At 40.8% G+C, this 21,561-nt stretch overlaps 1 protein-coding gene across 4 annotated transcripts in view; it reads left to right on the forward strand.

The window, feature by feature from the left end:
• Window positions 1-21,561, forward strand: part of Ccdc126 (coiled-coil domain containing 126) — a 51,299-nt gene that overhangs the window by 460 nt on the left and 29,278 nt on the right. Inside the window, exons 1-3 of one of the 4 annotated variants that reach the window (XM_090332766.1) lie at window positions 72-142; window positions 1,837-1,980; window positions 6,007-6,055. The gene's annotated coding sequence lies outside the window, so the exon portion shown is untranslated. Of the gene's footprint in view, window positions 1-71; window positions 143-287; window positions 375-419; window positions 439-1,836; window positions 1,981-6,006; window positions 6,056-21,561 lie in introns of those variants that run through there. The other 3 variants (XM_090332764.1, XM_090332767.1, XM_090332765.1) reach the window with 3 other exon arrangements.

Below are 21,561 nucleotides of genomic sequence, written 5' to 3' on the forward strand. Positions count from 1 at the left end.
CAACCTGGCTGTCTGGACCGTGGGGAGGAGGAAAGAGCCGGCAACCACAAGCCGGGACCCCGCTCCACTCCCACTGGGTCGCAGGCTCCGGCAAAATGGCGCCGGCGCCGCCAGAAGCCTTCTGGCGTCTCCGCTGCGCGACGTAAGAGGGCCGGAGCCGCGGTGACGTCAGGAGGCCCCGCCTCCCCCGGGGCTTTGTGCGCACCGGGCGGGGCAAAGCCGGGGGCGGGGCAAAGCCGGGGGCGGGGCAAAGCCGGGGGCGGGGCAAAGCCGGGGGCGGGGATGGGGGGAACGCACGTGTCCCGGATTCACGCGGCCTGAGCTTGGACCCGGGACGCCGGCTTTTCCGCGTTGCCAGCCCCAGACCGGTTCAGGTGCCAGTCTGACTCGTCAGCCTCCGAAGATTTCAGTCGCCAAATGAACTTTCAGTTACCCTAGGTCCCATTGAATATCGCCCACGGGAGGGCCGGGCGTTTGGCCTAGTGGTCGAGTGCTTGCTTGGCATTCACGAAGACCCAGTTTCAATTCTTTGGTACCATATACATAGAAAAAAAGCCAGAAGTGGTGCTGAGGCTCAAGGGGTAGAGCTCTAGCCTTGAGAAAGTCCAAGGACAGTGCTCAGGGCCTGAGTTCAAGCCCAGGACGGACAAAAACAAAAAGAGAGAGAGAGATTGCCCACAGGGTTGTTAGTTGGTTTGTTGGTTTGTTTTGGTCAGTCTTGGCCCAGAGATCAAGTCTCACAGATTTGAAATAAAAAGGATGACTTACTCGAACCTTCAACTGTGGTTCTATGTTAGGAAATGTAATGGGTTGGTTATTATAATTGTGAAGATTGTTACTCCTGGCACAGTTTCAACAGTTGACTTGTCTGTTATTGATTCAGCTAAACATAACATGACATCTGGTGATAGCTAGCTAGCTACCGAGCAAAGATAAAGGCACATAAATACACATGTGTCCATGGTGGGGGGGTAGTCATGGGGCTTGAACTCTGGCCTGAGCCCTGTCCCTGAGCTCTTCAGCCCAAGGCTACCGTCCTACCCTGGAGCCATAGCCCCACTTTCCAGTGATTAATTGGAGATCAGTCTCTTGGCTTTGTATTGCTTGGACTGGCTTTGAACCATTATCCTCAGATCTCAGCCTCCCGAGTAGTTAAGATTACAGATGTGAGCCACTGCACCGACCCTATGCATACTTTTCAGGAACAGTACTTTAGTTTGAACTCAGAGCTTTGCACTTGTTAGCAAGCATTTTAGCAAGCAATCTGAGTCACACCTCCAGCCCTTTTTGCTTGCCTGGCTGCCTTTCTTTCTTCCTTTCTTTCTTTCTTTCATTCTTCCTTCCTTCCTTCCTTTCTTCCTTTCTTTCTTTATGCCAGTTCTGTGTTTGAACTCAGGGCCTGGGCACTGTCCTTAAGCTTTTCTCAAGGCTAGTGCTGTACCACCATTTCTGGCTTCTTCTGTGTATGTAGTACTGAGGGACTGAACCCAGGGCTTCATGCATGCTAGGCAAGCACTCTACCTATAGGCCACAGTCCCGATCCCTGCTTGCTGTTTTTCATATAGGTTCTCTTTGTTGTGCCTGTGTCAGCCTAGGGCTTACTTGTGTTTCTCATCTGGATTTACAGATATTATATACCATAGTTAAATTGTTTGTTGAGATGGAGTTCTTGATATCTTTTTAACCCAACTGATCTCAAACTTCAATCCTCTGGATCGCCTTTAATAGCTAAGATTATAGGCATCTGCTGTTGCATCCAGCTGATAACTGCCTCTTGAAAAACCTGGAGGTCAGAATGTTTAACTCAGGACAAATAATTTCTTGTTTTTTTTTCAGGACAAGAATAATAATTTCCTGCACTGGAAAGGAAAAATATATAAGATGTACCTCCCCCAAATGTTTCAAGGTCCTTCAATAAGAGAATTAGAATATTTTTAGATTTAGAGGAAGGGATTTGAAGAGGGAAGAAAAGAGGTGAAGGTAAGAATATTCCAAAGTCTGAAACTTTCTCTGTTCAGAGTTGTCTGGTTGTCACTCAAGCACAAGGATGGATAGTTTTGCCTATATTTCCAGTGACAAAGAGAACACAGAATTGACATTTAGTTCTCTTTAGACAGGGTTGGGGGTGGGAATGTCTATGAGCAGTCTCTACTGGAACTTTATATTGTGTTTCCATACATGTAATTTATTTGAAATGTGATAACTAATATGTTCTCATTTGGGGGCTGAAGTCAACAAGGGGCCTCTCAGCTAGGGAAAAAGGATGTATTCACCTCTGCCAAGGATTCCTAGAGCTCTTTTGTGCTCAAGAAGCTGGCTAGTTTTCAAGTATTGATCTAGATTGTGGCCTCTCTCTCATGGCCACCCTAAGAGAAGAGAGTATTTCACCTCATTAGCTCCAGAGATCTGGACTGGGCCCAGTGCCAATGGCAGAGCTGTCCTCCTACTGTAGATCTTGAAGTAAGAGGTGTCTGGATTCTCCAGCTATTATATGAGGCCAACAGTCAGGGTTCTTGCCTCATCCAGGTAGACTTTGACCCTGCCTGGGTGCTGACCCACAGCCATTCCTAGACACAAGTTCCCACTAATGTTATCATCATGGGTCTCCGACTTTTAGGACTGTTGTCTTCCAATGTTGGTTATTGTCCATTTGAATAAATGGTATGAGCGTTTGTGATGAGGGAAAATAAGTACATAAATAATAAAACTTTAAATACATTGAGTGGAGCTGAGAGCCAGTGTCTCACACCTGTATTTCAGCTACTTAGGAAGCTGAGATCTCAGGATTATGTTTCAAGCCACCTAAGTCTAAGGTAATTCAGACAGCCTCTAAACTAGAGGATACAGTCATACATCCTTTGGAAATTGTAATGGGTGGGAGTTGTATGTAATGTGGAGGAGCCATACTTTGGAAAGTGAGATCAACAGGTTGAGACCAGTGAGATACAGCAATACATACAGTAATCATTTCCACAGGTGACTATGAACAAGATTAATAACAAAACACATTCTGTATGTCCAGAGGATCAAGATGACGCCACACTCAAGACTTCCAACGTTGGTAGGAAAGTCAGGCAGTATAATGATCTGGGCCTACTTGTGTTGTCTGAGTTATCTCAGACTGTCAGTAGAGTTAGCACTTAAGTTGTATCATTTGCAGTTTTACAGCCTACAGATGAGAGGAAACAAAGTTACTTAAAATGTCAGCAGAATTGCCACAAACATTAACAATGTAACATTCAGAAAGATGAAATGACATCTAGATTTCTCTTGGATCTACAGAAATGGAAATAAGAAGACAAAGGTATAAGTTCCTATCTAGTTGAAAGGTACACAGGCCTGTACATCAGGTAACCACGTGTATGAACCATTAAAAAGCAACAGCAACAACAAATCCTCTTTTACACCCCCCTCTCTCTCTGTGTGTGTGTGTGTGTGTGTGTGTGTGTGTGTGTGTGTGTGTGTGTGTGTTGTTCCTGGGCTTGATAGCCTAGGTGCTATCCCCTGCGGTTTTTTCTGCTTGAGGCTAGTACTCTATAACTTGAGCCACAGTTCCACATCCGGTCTTCTGGTGATCAACTAGAAATAACAGTCTTTCAGATTTGTCTGCCCTGGTTGACTTTGAACCTCAGTCCTCAGATCTCAGCCTTCTGAGTAGCAAGGATTACAGGTATGAGCCACAGACACCTGGCTTTTGTTTTTCTTTGGAAGGATAGGCACAAATGACTTGATTTGCATTCTGACAATATCCTGTCTTGTCTAAACAGTTATTATTGCTGTTGTTTTCCTCTCTTGCTTCCTCCCTCCCTCCCCCACCTCTGTCATTTTTTTCTTTGTATGGTTTCTTATCACCAGGAGGAACTTTGTTCCAGTTGGATTTTGGTTTGTTCCTGTTGCTAGAATGAGATATCCTTCATTAGTATGATCTTCCATTGGAGGGGAGTGACAGATCAGATGAGAATCTATGCCAATAGGACTGCTTTCAGCAAAATTTAAGTGACAAAGGGATTTCAAAGAAGTGGTCCTTAAGCAACGCTTACTTGTAGTCCATTAAGTTTAAAAAGCAAATTCAAGTTTGGTAAGTATTTGTAAGAATCATTTTCTATCAATCTGTTCCAGAGAAGGAGCAAAGCAGCAATGGCAAATGCTTAAAATAGGCATGGGATAAAATTTTGGAAAACAGGGGCTGGGAGCATGGCCTAGTGGTAGAGTGCCTGCTTAGCATGCATGAAGCCCTGGGTTTGATTCCTTGGTACCACATACATAGAAAAAGCCAAAAATGGTGCTGTGGCTCAAGTGGCAGAGTATTAGTCTTGAGAAAGTTCAAGGACAGTGCCCAGTGCCCTGAGTTCAAGCTCCAGGACTGGCAAAACACACACAAACACACACACACCAAGTATGTTAGAACATTTTCAGACCTTTTAGTTCTAGATAAATTACAATTCTCCCCAGGGAGGAACAAGATGTTGCTTGATACACAAGCATCAGCCTTGCATCTGCCATTCTAGTGTCATCCTTGACCTAGAACCATCATGGCAAAATTGGCCACTGTAGAGCTGATTGTTGAAAGAGTTGAGATGACCATGCCATGGGGTAGCCTCTTGATGTTGAGTTCATGACCACAAGTTTTCACCAAACAACTTACAGATAGAAGATGAAGGGGCCGGGAGATTGGCCTAGTGGTTAAAGTGCTTGCCTAGCATGCATGGAGACCCGGGTTCGATTCCTTGGAACCACATACATAGAAAAAAGCCGGAAGTGGTGCTGAGGCTCAAGTGGTAGAGCTCTAGCCTTGAGAAAGAGTCCAAGGACAGTGCTCAGGCCCTGAGCTCAAGCCCAGGACTGGCAAAAAAAAAAAAAAAAAAAAAAAAAAGATGAAGCTGTGCTGCATACCACATACAGGCACAGACCAAAGAAAGAACAAACAGGAGATTTTTCTTATTTGGATCTCCAAATCCCAAAGTTAGTGATACCAGTTTGTAGGACTCCCTCAAACTACAGAACACTTTAATTTTTGATAGCTTTGAAGGTGAGATAAGATAAATTTAAGCCTGGCTTTTTATTAGCAGCACACAAAATATCTAATTCCATAAATTTATAATGGAGCTGAAATTTCCTGTTGCCTAGTGACATTGTAGCTGTAGTAAGTCTTAGTGCACTGTGTTACGAGTGTTTGTGGTGATGCCAGTAAACAAAGTAAGCCATATAAAAAGATAGCACCTACAATCATGTACAGGACAGAATACTAGTATTTACTATACACTTTAAGTCATTACTCTAGAATGTACTCCTCCTTTAAAAATGTTTAACACAAGCGGTGGTGTGAAAGCAGTAGCCTCATGTATCTCCTGTTTACAGTTTAGATTGCTTCAAGAAATCATACTGAGTCAGCCACCTCTGCCATGTAGGCGTATACAAGCATCCTATGATTTTGGAGTCCATGAACTTCCTCACAGGACTGACTGCAAACCATGGTCCTCAGACTTCATTTTCTTGACTCGCTAGGATTACAGGAGTGAGCCACCAGCACTTGGGTGTAGTTCCCCACTTCTGGTATTTTGAGATAGACTCTCATTATGCAGTTCAGGCTTGGCTTAGAACTCACTCTATAGTCGTAGCCCACCCTTGAACTTATGATCCTCCTACCTATGCCTCTGTATGCAGGGCCACCATAACTGACAACATCCCTGTTATTCAGTGAAATACCACCAGCTCAAAGTTATTAAATTGCAAAGTTGATGATTTATGTGATGAAGTATATGACTCAGTTTTTGAATGTCTTATGTAGTGTGTGTGTGTGTGTGTGTGTGTGTGTGTGTGTGTGTGTGTGTGTGTGGTGTGTGTGTGTGCTGGGATTTGGACATTAGGGCCTATATTTGCTAAGCAAATACTTGCTTACTTGAGCCACACTCTTAGTCTTTTCTGATATAGTTAATTTTATATGAGAGTCTAGTGCTTGTGCCCAGAAAATACCTTAACCACTGCTTTTTTACTTCTCTCTCTTAGGTGACTAGGACCACAACCACAAACATATACCTCCATCCCTGGATTAAAGGTACATAGCTATTTCAAATCTTTCTATTTCAACCCTTTTATTTCTAAACATTTCTAGCTACTGATCTCGTGTCCTGTTTCACTAGATAAACAGAAGAGAATTTCCTAAAGACCTTCCTTCCCCTCAGCTTCTTGAGTAGCTAGGATTACAGGCATGTGCCACCAGCACCTGACTCAATAACAGAAACTTTAATAATCGCCTTCACACAACCTCATGTAGGCTCCACATTCACATCCACATCACATTCACACAGCCTCATATAGGCTCTACCACATCACTGCTAGGTGAGACAGGCCTGCCTGAGAGTGGAGATAACCCATTCAAGGAATAGTAATAGATAAATATCCAAAACAGATGAACATTGCTGGCAGTGGACAGCTACTCAAGAAGCTGAGATCTGAGGTCGTAGATCAAAAGCCAGCCTGGACAGTGCCCAGGCCCAGAATTCAGTCTCCAGACCAGCCAAAAAAAATCTGCTGTGAACTGTTAATTAAAGTATTAGGAACTTGTAATTAGTCATGCTCGTATTTATATTATGAAGATACATATAAATGAAATGTTTTACACATTTAATATATGTATATATATATTGCTAACTTAATATAGTGTTAGTTTCTACTATTCCCTCAATATTGTGTTTTTTTGTTGGTGGTGGTGGTAGTAGTGGTAGTTATGGGGCTTGAACTCAGGGCCGGGGCACTGTAGCTGAGTCTTTGTGCTCAAGCCTAGCACTCTATTTACCATTTTGAGCCACAGCTCCACTTTCAGTTTTCTGGTAAGAGATGAATCTCATGGACTTTTTTGCTGGGCTGACTTTGAACTCTGATCCTCAGATCTCAACCTTCTGAGTAGTTAAGATTACAGGCGGGAGCCACCATTGCCTGCCTCTCCCCCCCCTTTTTTTGAGACAACATACTGAGTGAGGCACTGTTGATGGAGTCCAGGCTTGCGTTGAAACTTTGATCCTCCTGCCTCAGCCTTCTGAGTCCCAGGATTACAGGCAGGCATTACACTATGCCCAACTCCCCAAGAACATTGGGATTATCAGATGCATTCGGGTTAATATGTATATTCCCAGTTCATTCATTTTTACTGCTCTTTACAAGAATATATGCCACAGGAAGCACATATATCTGTTAGTTTTATTCTCTGCTGTATTCTTAGGGTAAATGAGGAATGCTTGAACTTCTGTATCTGCCACTTCTGCGGATTAAGATATTTCTAGGTAATCTTGTGCTTATTATATTAAGAACTACTTGGGGTTTCAAATCTTGTGAACAAGGATTATTTGCTACCCTCTTCCGACCAGAAGAGGGCTGGCTGCTATGGAAAGAGAAACACTGTCAGTGGTGCTCTCCATGGTAGGTGATGCTTGGCTTGGAGAGCCACTCCACCAGGGGGCAGTGTGAGCATGCCAGAACTATAGGCAGTCATATGAGTGCCTGCACGCAAACATCATCCAGTTTGCTTTTTAAAACTTTAAGTAGTTCTACAAATGGGTTACCATTCAACTTTTCACTTTATAAGTACAGTGAATCTTGGTCAATAGCACCCCTCTCATCATTTTTTCCCTTCCCATTCAACCCCACTCTTCTTGATTTTTGTAGCTTGATAGACTATGCATTGAATATTATGACTGTGTCCAGGTCACTTTTTATTTTGGTCAGCTCATTTTTTAAAAAATTTTTATTGTTATTAGAAAAGTTAATATACAGAATTAAAGTTACATAAGTCAGGTAAAAAGTATATATCTTGGGCCAGGAACGTAGCCTAGTGGTAGTGTGCTTGCCCAGCATTCAGGAAGCCCTAGGTTCAATTCCTCCAGACTACATACTCAGAAAAAGCCGGAAGAGGTGCTGTGGCTCAAGTGGCAGAGCACTAGCCTTGTGCAAAAAGTGTCCAAGGACAGTGCCCAGGCCCTGAGTTCATGCTCCAGGACTGGCAAAAATAAAACATCCTTTTAGACAATTTCACCCCTTCTCTCACTTTTTCCTAGGTTTTCCCTCCCCATCCCCATGCACAAGTTGTTCAGTTTATTTTCAATATAGTGTCTAGTGAGTATCATTACTTCATTTGCTTCAACTCATTTTTTATTAACATTATTTTTCTGTAGATTTATGTAGATTTATGCTTTGTATTGTCTCATATTTAACAATACTAAATTTCAAATGTTAAACACATTTTTTTCCATTAAGATAAAGCTCACATAACATAAAAATCACTAAACCATTTCATTTATTCTGTTTTTATTTTTATTTTGTGTCCATTTCCTGGATTTTTTTTGCCAGTCCTGGGGCTTGAACTCAGGAGCTGAGCACTGTCTTTGGACACTTTTTGCACAAGGCTAGTGCTCTGCCACATGAGCCACAGCACCACTTGCAGCCTTTTCTGTGTATGTGGTACCAAGGAATCGAACCCAGGACTTCATGCATGCTAGGTAAGCATTCTACCACTAGGCCATGCTCCCAGTCCTCAAGTTCATTTTTTAAGTTTTTTATCATTTTGATTAAGTGATTACATATTCTTTTTTTTTTTTTTGCCAGTCCTGGGCTTGAGCTCAGGGCCTGAGCACTGTCCTGGACTTTCTCAAGGCTAGAGCTCTACCACTTGAGCTTCAGCACCACTTCCAGCTTTTTTCTTTGTATGTGGTACCGAGGAATCGAACCCGGATATTCATGCATGCTAGGCAAGCACTTTAACCACTAGGCCAAACTCCCGGTCCTGATTACATATTCTTTACAGTACTGTGACATAGTTATTCTTAGCAATTTTCACAATCATTTTTTACTTTTATAATACAAAGCAAAGCATAATCATTCTAGTCTACAAAATTTATAAATGTTAGAATATACAAAAACCTCTAGACTTATATAGAATGAAAGGTTTAACTCTGAATATTAGCAATGAACCCATTTCTTCCAGATCAGGTGTTATGTACATTTTTCCCTTTGTTAGGGACTTGGTTGTTCCCTCATTCTTTCTTATTCTCTCTGTTCCATCATCGCCTTGACATTGTTTAGATTGAATACCCGCATATCAGGGAGACCATGTACCTTTTGTCTCTTTGGTCTTGACTTATCTCATTCAACATGATTTGTTCTAGTGCCATTCACTTCACAGTGAATGCCATTATTTTATCTTGTCTGGTGGGTATGTAGAACTCCATTGTGTACAGCTACCACATGTTTTTGATCCATTCATCTGCAGTAGGGCATCTGGGTTGTTTCCATCACTTTGTTATTGTGAAGAGTACAGAGATGAACATAGATTTTCAGGTGTCCTTATCATATCCTGGATCATGTTCTCTGAGTAGATGCCTAAGAGTGGTGTGGCTGGGTCATAGCGGAAGGTCTATGTTCAGTTTTTTAGGAACCACCAAACTGCTTTCCAGAGTGGTTGTATTAGCTTACATTTTCACCAGCAGTGCAGTAGGGTTCCTCTTTCACTACATCCCTGCCAGCATTTGCTGTTGTCTGAATTCAGAATATTGGCCATTCTGATGGGTGTAAGGTGGTATCTCAGGGTTGTTTTTATTTGCATTTCCTTTATGGTCATGGGAGATAAGCATTTTCTCATATGTTTCTTTGCTATTTTTATCTGGAGTTCATTTTGATAAATATCATTTTATATGGTCAGAGGCACATGGGCTTTGAGCCTTTTGTTCTTCCCCTAAGGGTATACTCTTTTGGTCTCACTGCCTAGACTCCTGTATACTTTAGCATGTTACAGTGTATTTTATTTTATTTTATTTTTGCCAGTCAAGGACTTGAACTCAGCATCTGAGTACTGTTCCTGAGCTTCTTTTGCTCAAGGCTAGTACTCTACCACATGAGCCAGAGTGCCACCTACAGCTTTTTCTCTTTATGTGGTACTGAGGCATCAACCCCAATGCTTCATGCATACTAGGCAAGCACTCTACCAAATGAGCTACACTCGTAGGCTGAGCGCTAGTTTTTTTTGTTGTTGTTTGTTTTTGGTGGGTCTTGGGGCTTGAACTCGGCCTGGGCATTGTCCCTGAGCTCTTGAGCTCTTCAGCTTTTCAGCCCTACCCTTGAGCCAAGCCCCACTTCCCAGTTTTAATTGGAGATAAGAGTCTCAGGTCCTAGTAATCACCCAGTCTCCCTTTCATGTATATGTTGTAGGTCGTGGAGAATGCTGATGTGTTTTCCACATAAAGTAATCACATAGGAAATAGTCCAACTCATGGGTGGTGTATCTTCTGGCTACAGGCAAGGAAGTAGGCAATAATGAAGGAATATTTTCTCAGGAGGAGGGAAAATTCCTGCCAGGCTCTGTTCTAGAAATTGAAGGATGTGGATTTGGGACTATCAAATGGCTCTCATCTGTACGGTATTATGGACAGTGAGCTATACTATGTGCTATATACTATGTGTTATGTGGCACATAAAATAAATTACATGGGCATCACAAAAAAAATAAAAAGAGTCTCAGGTCCTTTTGTGCCTGGGCTGGCTTTGAACATTGGTCCTCAGATCTCAGCCTTTTGAGTAGCTAGGATTACAGGTGTGAGCCACCACACCTGGCTGCATTAGTTGTTTTTGAGGCAGGGTCTTATTTCTTATTTGGGTGTATGCTGGGAAATTGATCCATCTCAGTCTAGTTTAGGCTTCTTTTTTTTTTTTTTTTTTTTTTTTTTTTGCCAGTCCTGGCCTTGAGCTCAGGGCCTGAGCCCTGTCCTTGGACTTTCTCAAGGATAGAGCTTTACCGCTTGAGCCTCAGCACCACTTCCGGCTTTTTTCTATGTATGTGTACCGAGGAATCAAACCCGGGTCTTTGTGCATTCTAGGTAAGCACTTTAACCACTAGGCCAAACTCCCGGCCCAAGTTTAGGCTTCTTGTCATGGCTGAGGTGATAGGCACATATCACTAAGCCCAGTTTCTTCTGTTGAGGTAGTTTCATGCACTTTTCTGCCCAGGGCTAGCCTTGAACCAGGATCCTACTTTTCTCATCCTCCCAGGTTGCTAGGATTACAAGTATAAATCAGTAATGCCCAGCTTGCCAGTGACAGCCCATTTTTCTTTCTTCCTTTCTTTCTTTCTTTTCTTTCTTTCTTTCTTTCTTTCTTTCTTTCTTTCTTTCTTTCTTTCTTTCATTTTTTCTTTCTTCCCAGACATAGGGCTTGAACTCGGCCTGGGCACTGTCCCTGAGCTCCTTTCGTTCCAGACTAGCATTCTACCACTTGAGCCATAGCTCCACTAACAACTTTTTTCTATAATTAATTGGAAAAAAGAGTCTAATGAGCTTTCCTCCCCAGGCTGACTGGGAACTTCAATCCTCAGATCTCAGCCTCCTGAGTAGCTAGGATTACAGATGTGAGCCACCAGCACTGGCATGTCTGCCCCATTTTTAATGTCAAGATTTATCTGTAGCATAGAAGAATGGCTATTTTTTCAAGTGTTATCAAAAACACCTTTGGAGCTTGAGACCTCTCACATATACATACAATGATTTTCTTTTTCTTTTTTTTTTGCATTTTTTTATTGTAATTAGTAAAAGGGTTACATGATATTTGCCAGATAGAAGGTGCATTAATTCACGTACATTGATACCCTTTCACATGTCTTGGTACCCATTTCCCTCCCTCCCCACCCCCACCCATCTTGGTTTTCCCCCCTTCCCCATCAAATTTCAAATAACCAAATACAATGATTTTCTTATTCATGAACAGCAGAAGAATTAGAAGCCAGGGACAAATGTTTCTGGAAGAGGCCTGTGTTCCATCCAAAGTAAGAAAATGCTCTCTATTCAGAGAGAATGTGAAATAGATTCAAATCCCACTTATAGTTTCTTATGTTGGCCATTGTATTTGTTTCATTAAAATAACATGGTAAGAAGGAGGAAAATCAAGATGATTGGGGGGATGGGGGGAGGGAAATACGGACAAAAACATGAGAAAGGATATCAATGTGTGAGAAGTAATGCACCTTAATGTGGCGAATATAATTTTATACCTCTACACATTACAATAAAAATAATATGGTAGGAAAATAAAGAGAAAAGACTAATTTTTATAGCATTGAGAATAGCCAAGCATACCTTAATTTGCCTTCTTGCTGCAAGGGATATTGGTTGCTTTTTTGCATGGCAGAAAAAAATAAACACTTAGCTTGTTTTGCCAACATTTCTGCTAAGTTGCTAGTCACATTCATGAGGATTCTATTGGTTTTGACATAGTTGCCTATGTAAATTCATTGAAAAGATCTTTTTCTACATCTCAAATGAGATCAACATTGTTGGGACTAAAATGTTGCCCTGAATTCACATCACCCTTGGAAAGGTAATGAAATTGAAATATTTCAAGACAATCCTCTCTTCTCTGTCTCTCCGAACAGTTCTCTGTCCCCAGTAGTGCCTGTTCTGTGGACAGTAGGCAGAATTCACCAGGGACACCTCGAGGTCCTTAGACCAATGAAGGCTGTGGAAGATTTCTTTTTCTTTTTTTTTTTTTTTGCCAGTCCTGGGCTTGAGCTCAGGGCCTGAGCACTGTCCTTGGACTTTCTCAAGGCTAGAGCTCTACCACTTGAGCCTCAGCACCACTTCTGTTTTTTTTCTATGTATGTGGTACCAAGGAATCGAACCCAGGTCTTCATGCATGCTAGGCAAGCACTTTAACCACTAGGCCAAAGTCCCCGCCCCTGTGGAAGATTTCTACCTTCAGTATATGCCTTAAAACATAATGGATACTATCTGACTATTTCTTTGCTTTTCCTTTACTAATGAGTTGAAGGGGAAGGAAGCCTGCTACAAAGGGGACATACGACAACGTAGTCTGTGCCACTTGAATTTTTCTGTCTCTGATCTCACTACAATTTAAAGAATCAGAAAATGTTTCTGCCCATGATATCAGGCAAACTCAACAGGATCCTTAAAATTCTATTATGAAATATTAAAGCAATAGCCAGGGGTGGTGGCTTATGCTGACAATCCTAGCTACTCAGGAGGCTAAGATCTGAGGATCATGATTCAAAGCCAATCCTGGGCAATAAAGGCGGTGAGATTCTTATTTCCAATTAACTACTAGAAAACCAGAAGTGTCTCTCAATTCAATCAAGTTGACAACCAAAATTAACTCTAAAAGTCCACCCTTCAGAGATTAACATACAAACATATCTCCTTAAATCATAGTTACTCTTCAAGAAAAAAAACACAAACCACCATTTTACCCAACATGATATACTCTGTATACAATTAAAAACACACTCATGCCTTCCACAAAGTCTCGACCATTTCAGTATTGCTCAAAAGTCTGACTCCAAAGTTACTAGTAAGATTCAATGCAATCTTTTAGTTGTCAGCCCTTGTAAAAATAAAAATAAAAAAAGCCTAGCACTGGTATACTTAGGAAAGGAGCTCAAGAGTGCAACTCCTTTGAACAACTAACTGTTCAAAATAAATATTAGGAAGTTGAAACATTTGAGAGAGCTGGGGAGGATAATGAGAAGATAGCACACAAATGGATGGAGGAGCCAGGCACTAGTGACTCACCTGTAATCTTGTTACTCAGGAGGCTGAGATCTAATGATTGCAGTTCAAAACCAGCCTGTGCAGGAAAGTTTGTGAAACTCTTATCTCCAATTAACCCCCATAAAACCAGATGTGGTGCTACAGCTCAAAGTGGTAGAGTACTAGCCTGGAGCAGATGAGCTCAGGTACAGTGCCCAGGCCCAGAGTTCAAACCCCATGATGGATTAAAACAACAACAACAACAACAAACAGAGATAGAAAGAATATACATAATGTAAAAATTGAACTAAATAATTTTAAAGTAGAGATGAGATAAGGAAAAAAGAGAAAGAATGATAGAGGGGAGCATTTACCTAAGATACATTGTATTCATAAACTGACTTTTGGAAACAAAACCTATTTGTACAACTACTTAATAAATAGTAAAAACAAGCAAGCAAACAACCCACCTCCCCAACTAAAAACTAAAATAAAAACCAATAAGCCAGGAGCTGAGCACTGGCAGCTCATGCTTGAAATCCTGGTTACTCAAGAGGCTAAGATCTGGGAATTTCAGTTTGTATGTAGCCAGCTTGTGCAAAAAAGTCTGTTATCTCTAATTGACTGCAACAACAAAAAGATCAGAAGTGGAGCCATGGCTCAAATGGTAGAGCACTAGCACTGAGCAAAAAAAGCTCAGAAACAGTCCCCAGTATTGATACAAAAATAAAAATGGGAAAATTGAGGGGATGAATAGGATTGAAAGAGATGGGAGAAAATTATAAAAAAGAGTGACACTGATCAAGATGCATCATATTAAAAAAACTGACACATTGAATTGCAACCTCTTTATATAATTTCTTAAAGAATTATACTTAAAAATCAAAGAAGTAAATAGTCATAAAAAGACAAAACAAAACAAACAAGAGCACCAAAAAGCCAAGTATGGTGTTGCATGCCTCTAATGTAAACTATGTGGGAGGGAGAGGTGGGAGGATCAAAGATTACGGACAGCTCTGGTCAATAAGCATGGTACCTTATCTATGTTTGAAGTGGTAGAGTGCTTGTCTAGCAGGTGTTAAAGACACAAGTACCTAAGCAGATGTCCCACATTCCTGGTTTCTTCAACATCATTGGATGTTAGGTTTCATCTTCTTCATGCCTCACTTTCTTGGAGTCTGTCTGCAGACTCTGACCATGTTACTTTGCCTGACCTTTGAAATCTGTGTAGAAGCATCTATGACCCCATCAAGCTTGCATTTTGCAGGCCTACAAAACCAGCACCCTGTGGATGATACCAAGGTCTGCTGCTAACCTAAAGAGTAGCCAGGCTATCTTAGACCATTGGTGTAGCTAGCTCTGGGTACTTGGGGAGTAGAACCTAGGAAAAGACTTCCGTAAGTATCTCTGTGTGATCAGAATACACCAGAGGTACACTCTCCTCAAGGGATAGTCTTTCAAACATTTCATTCACTTTTATGAACTTGGCCTCTGATGGATAAGGGAACTATGCCTCAAGTGGTAGAGTGCCAGCCTTGAGCAAGAGAGAGAGAGAAAGCAGGAGAGAGAGAAAAGAAACAGGAAGACGGAGACATAGAAAAACAGACAGAAATAGAATGCCTGTGTCTGAACTGATTTTGATTTTTGGCAAGAGTCAATGAAGGTTTGTTTATATGTTCTTACAAAAGAAATACATTGCCAGGAACTGGTGGATCAGGCCTGTAATCCTAGCTACTCAGGAGGCTGAGATCTGAGGATCATGGTTCAACCCCAGCCTGGGCAGAAAAGTCCCCCTGAGACTCATTTCTCCAATAAACTACTCAAAAAAGCTGCAAGTAACACTCTGACTCAAGTGGTAGAACAATAGCCTTGAGCACAGGAGGCTCAAAGACAGTGCTCAGGCCTTGACTTCAAGCCCCAGATCAGAAAAAAAAAAATCAAAAGTCAGATTTTGCTAGGATTGTGGGTTATTTTTTCCCCCACATAAACTTACCTTTTTTGACAGGAAGGAAAAGTATTAATGATAATAATTTTGATCTCTCTTAGGACTATGGAACAGGTTTCTCACAATCCCTTTCAGACGTCAAGGTCATTGAGTATGGATGTGTTTCATTTGCCTTTGTGTTTTCCAAAACTTGGAGAACTGTTGTTTTTTTTTTTAAATAGTTTGCTGAGTCTGTGTGTTGGTCAAATGAAATCTAAATTAAAGGATGAAGAAATATTGTTCAGATGCCAGTACAACTGGCATCTACAACTTTGTCTAATGGTCTAGCCAGGAGGGTGCTAGGGGCTCAGGCTTATAATTCTAGCTACTCAGAAGGCTAAGATCTGAGAATCAAGGTTCAAAGCTAACCAGGACAGGAAAGCCTATGAGACTCTTATCTCCAATTAATCACAAAAAAAGCTGGAAGTGGCAGTGTTGCTAAAGTGGTAGAGTGTTAGCCTTGAACAAAAGGAACTCAGGGTTAACAGCCAGGCCCAAAGTAAAAGTCCTAGGATCATCCCTCTCCCCCCAAAAATGGTCTACCCAATGAAGCAATATCATTTTTAATTGTGACAATATCATTTTAACTGTGAAAATGACTTATTTCATAGAAAAAATATGCATTATTGGCTGGAGTATAAACAATGATATTGGTTTGAAAATATGTTTACTATAAACTATTGGTTTAGATTGTATAGTTCAGAGAAGTCCTTTACAGGTTCTCAAGGAGACAACATGACTTTGTTTTTTTTTATGGTATTGTTAGTAGCAATACCATACAGTGGCAAGTAGGATCTTTGCTCTTGATCTACACTTTAGAAGTCTTCCCCTATTATTCTTTCCTTCCCTCCCTCCCTCCCTCCCTCCCTCCCTCCCTCCCTCCCTTCCTTCCTATCCAGTCCCTTCTTTCCCTCTTCTTCTCTTCCTCCTCTTCCTTCTTCTTTAGTCTTACTGAGGTATTTAAATTCAGGGCATTTGAGCCATGCCCCAGACCAACCAAAAAGTATATTTCTTTTAAAAATTTTGTACTGTAATTAATAGAAGGGGTTATAGTTATATTCGCCAGATAGAAGGTGTATTACTTCACACACATTGATACCCCTTTTCATGTTTTTGTCCTCGTTTCCTTCCTTCACCCCTCCCCTCATCTTATTTTCCCCCTTCCCTTTCCTATTTCAAATAAACAAATAAAAATATATACAATATACCAGATAACGATAATCACACATTATATAGCTTTTGTTTCTATATTTTGGAGGTCCTTTCATTTAGCTTCCTTCTATATGGCCTTATGTATCTAGGTTTTTTTTTTTTGCCAGTCCTGGGCTTGGGCTCAGGGCCTGAGGACTGTCCCTGGATTTTCTCAAGGCTAGGGCTCTACCACTTGAGCCTCAGCACCACTTCTGGCTTTTTGCTACGTATATGGTACCGAGGAATCGAACCCAGGTCTTCGTGCATGCTAGGCAAGCACTCTACCACTAGGCCAAACTCCCAGCCCCTCTAGATTTTAAGCTATTGTAATCCTCTGCTAGGAGAGTCCAAGGTTTGTACTAATTATGACAAATGAGGGAAACCATTGAGCCTATGTTCCTTTGACTCTGGCTTACTTATTCAGCATCATTAATATGTATGTGTGTAAGTCAATATGATTTGTTGAACAACAGACTATACATATGATGCTGGTCTCATATGATCATATAGATCTGAAAAATTTCCACCACCTACAGTCACTGCAACTGACATTATGATATAGTGCAACCCATTGCTCACAAATTTGAGATGATGTTTTGTGGGGCTGGGAATTGAATCAGGAGCCCCATGCATGCTAGACAAACATTGTCCCACCAAGCTATACCCTCAGTTTTGTGACCATGCTGATGTAAACAATCTACACTGCCTCCAGAGGCTTAAAAGGACAGCAGTACAATTATGCCCAATACATACTACTTAATAAATAACTGTGTTGCTGGTTTATATATTTTCTCTATTATGTTCTTCATCAATAGGTTACAGGCTGATTCTACTTATTAAAGAATAAGGTTAGTATAAGACAGTATGTTGTGTTATTCCATCAGGAACTACATACACCCAAAGAGTATATTTCTTGTCTCAGTCACTGAGTTGGTATTTAGGGTTGAGATAGACTGACTTGTAAATCACATCTGATGCTGTTCAGGCTTTAGGAAAAGATGTCTACATATCCACACATTTTGTCCTATATCTTTATGCACAAGGGGGTGAGTTTGCAATGTTAGAAAGCTGTGAAAGTATTTCAGTTGATCTGCTGCCAACCTTGGAGATGGATATTCTATACCTCCAAAGTCTAGAGAGGACCTGAGTAGCAAAAATGCTGAGATAAGGGACAGAATAAATTAAGTACTTGTCAGTTCTTCCTCTCAGATGCTAAAAATGCAATACATTCTTGCATAGGGAAATGTCCTTTTTAAGTTGTACTGAGTATCCTTCTCCTCCCTCTACCAGTATTCTAATTTATGGTTCTCAAAAATTAGCCCTGTATTCTTGTCTAGGTTTCTAGAGTCCTTGTAGCTTTTGATATTTCTTTTTTGTCCCACCACTATCAGTAAGGAAGTCTTGACTTCTTGGGAATGAGAGAGCAAAATGACAACAAGCATAGTTACCAGACATGTGAGTGAGGCTATTTTAGACTACACAGGCTGCTGGATGACGTAGCAGCATGTCATTCTGAAGAAAGCCAGTGAAAGAACCACCTAACTGAGCTCACCCCAATTTGTTGACAGACTTTAGAAAAGGAGCAGAAAAGGATGATGGAGAGTGGTTATTCCTGACCATATGGTCCTAAAAGGATGGGACTCACATCAAGAAGTGGATAGCACAGGAAATACGATGCCTTTTCAGTATGTGAGCTAGCTTTAAATGGATTTTTCTAAAGTTGAAATGAACTTTGTTTGAATGTCACGAGTTTATTCTTACAGGAGGAGGGTTTTTGCTTTTTGTTTGCTTTAACAGGCTGAATGACCATTAGGTGCAGGGATGCTGTAGAATGATTGTATTAAAGACTTTTTAAGTCTTTTCTACTTTGGTACATTTTGGATTCTGAAAAAAAGTTTTCTGTGCATGTTTGCCCAGCAAAGTTCTGAAAATGCTTTGCTTTCATATTCACTATAGTAACAATTTTTAACTTTCCTGCAGAGTTTATAGCAACAAGATGAGTCATTGCTAACATCTGTGTAAGCTACTGCCTTTTGTCCTTTTGGCTCATAAAATTGTGGTTTTGAGCTCCTGGACAAACTTTAGTTCCAGGTCCATTGCAGAGATTCTAAGTGTGGTTTTGTCTTATCAAGTTAATATCTTTGAAATCAGGATGCGTTTATAACCCCGACTGGCCAGGTGACCGTGATGATATTGGAGACATAGCACTCTGTAAACATGGTCCTAACAGTTCAAATTTATCATTACTTCAACTGAGTTAAGTACTGTATTGAAATCATAGGTGTTGGATGTAATTAATGTTCAGAATGAGTTATAGAATGGATGCCAGGGTCTCGGTAGGGAACTCAAGAAATGGTTGGGAATACTCTTTTAGAAAGGATACATTGGAACTGGAGGTGTTGCTCAAATTGGTAGAGCCCTAGCCAATAAACAGAAGTGTCAGGTACTTAGTAGTATGAGTCCCAGTCTCAGCTCTAAAATCAGGCAATCAATCAATAATGAACTAGAATAGCTATTAGTTTAGCTAATAGGTAGTAGGACTCACATTTGTTTTCTAGATTCATCATAAAGATTTTACATGGTATATTTCACTTTCATCATCCCTGAAACTCTGCCTAGGAAATATTTTTGTAATCTGTCTGTCTGTCTATCTATCTATCTATCTATCTATCTATCTATCTATCTATCTATCTATCCATCCATAGATATTTTGTGGGTTATGTGGCTTGAACTTGGCCTGGGCACTGTCCCTGAACTTTTCAGCTCAAGGCTATGGCTCTACCCCTGAGCCAAGCCCCACTTCCCATTTTCTACAGGTTAATTGGAGATACGAGTTTCAGGTCCTTTTGTGCTCAGGTTGGCTTTGAACCTTGATCCTCAGATCTTAGCCTCCTGAGTAGCTAGGATTGCAGATGTGAGCCACCTCGCCTGGCTCATCATAAACTTTAACCTTACACTTCTCTCCATTTTCATTACTTTGTAAAGGTAATTTTTAGTCCCTTATTTTTCCTCTTGTAGAAACTTCTCTGGAAAACCACTCATTCTTTATTTATATTTTTACAAGAGTGGATATTGAGGTCCAGACAAATTAATATTACTGGGGGTTCTACACTTAATAGGGGATAAAAGCAGCATTCAAACTGACACAGCAAGTTGCCTATCCAGAAAGGTTCCCATCCTTTTTTCTGTTCTGTACAGGTACTGGGGCTTGAATTCAGGGCCTCACTCAGCTTTTTCACACATGACTGGTACTCTACCGCTTGAGCCATGTTTTAATCTTAAAAATTTTTTATTTCTGTTTGTGGGATATCTTAGTAAACATTAATGTCCAGCAAGCAGTTTTTTATACAAGTTTGATATGCCGAAATGAAGTAGTAATTGGAGAATATGGATCTTCTTTAGTCATCAACTATTAACCCACAGCAGATGAATCTAAAGGTAGGGCTATGGATTTGGTAAAAACAAGAACCAAAAGAAAAAGAACTCACTGAAGTACAATGAAGAATGAGGATGTTAAACAATCCCAACACTAAAACAAAATACAATTTGTTTGCAATCAAACATCCACCCATATGACAGAAAGCAGAATTCAGATATGTAATCCCAACTGGACATTAGTGGTTGACCCATGCTTTTTCTTAAGTTAATTGGATGTGAGGGTATATGGGAAATGTCTGCCCAGGCTGGTTGCAAACTACAGATCTCAGATTTCAGTCTCCTGAGTAGTTAGGATTATAGACATGAGCCACCTGTATCCTACTGCTCCTCCCTTAAAAAAAAGAAAATTATATATATATATATCTTTATATATATATGGGTCTTATATTGCTCAGGATGAGCTCAAACTCTTGAACTCAGAGGAAGATCCTCATTCCCAGACAAACAAACAAACAAACAAACAAAAACTTGTATTTTACAAAAGGAGAAAACAACACTATCAAGAATACTTTTCTAAAGTGTTTGCAAAAAAAGAAAAACAAACCTCAAACAGTTTAAGAATGGTTTAATCTCTAGAGGATGCAGCTTAATTGTCAGCTAATTTCTGTACAACAATTCAATGTTGTTTATTTTCCAGATTGCCCCACATACTAAAAAGGAAGAAGCTAGTATAAACCAGTAGGAAAATGTAGTGCTGAGAGGAAGGAAATCAGCCAGTCAGTTGTTTCCTTCTTCTTTAACAAAATAGTGGCTTTCCTTATGATAGTTTCCCTCATATATGTAAAGTACTTTGATCCTGTTATCCCCATTTCTCTCCCTTTGTCTTGCTCCCTGACCCCTTTCCTACTCCTTAGTAGTCTCATTTCGTGTGTGTGTGTGTGTGTGTGTGTGTGTGTGTGTGTGTGTGTGTGTGTTTCTTCTTTTAATCTCAATTTGAGAGAAAACATGTGATACTTGTCTTTCTGGGTAAGTCTTATTTGTTTACCATGATAATCTCTGGTTTCATTGAACCTGCCAATTCTGGGCTTGATCCCAGGGTCTAGGTGCTGTGTAAAAGTTTTTATGCTCAAGGCTAGCCCTCTACCACTTGAGATACAGCTCTACTTCTGGATTTTTGGTGGTTAATTAGAGATAAGAATATCGGGGCCGGGAGTTTGGCCTAGTGGTTAAAGTGCTTGCCTAGCATGCACGAAGGCCCGGGTTCAATTCCTTGGTACCACATACAAAGAAAAAAGCCGTAAGTGGTGCTGAGGCTCAAATGGTAGAGCCCTAACCTTGAGAAAGTCTAAGGACAGTGCTCAGGCCCTGAGCTCAAGCCCAGGACTGGCAAAAAAAAAAAAAAAAAAAAAAGAATATCACAAGCTTTCCTTGGGAGGCTGGCTTCAAATCATGATCCTCAGATCTCAGCATCCTGAGTAGCTAGGATTA

The sequence above is a fragment of the Megascapheus bottae genome, chromosome 5, assembly GCF_031878675.1.
Source record: "Megascapheus bottae isolate mThoBot1 chromosome 5, mThoBot2.hap1, whole genome shotgun sequence".
NCBI lineage: Eukaryota > Metazoa > Chordata > Mammalia > Rodentia > Geomyidae > Megascapheus > Megascapheus bottae.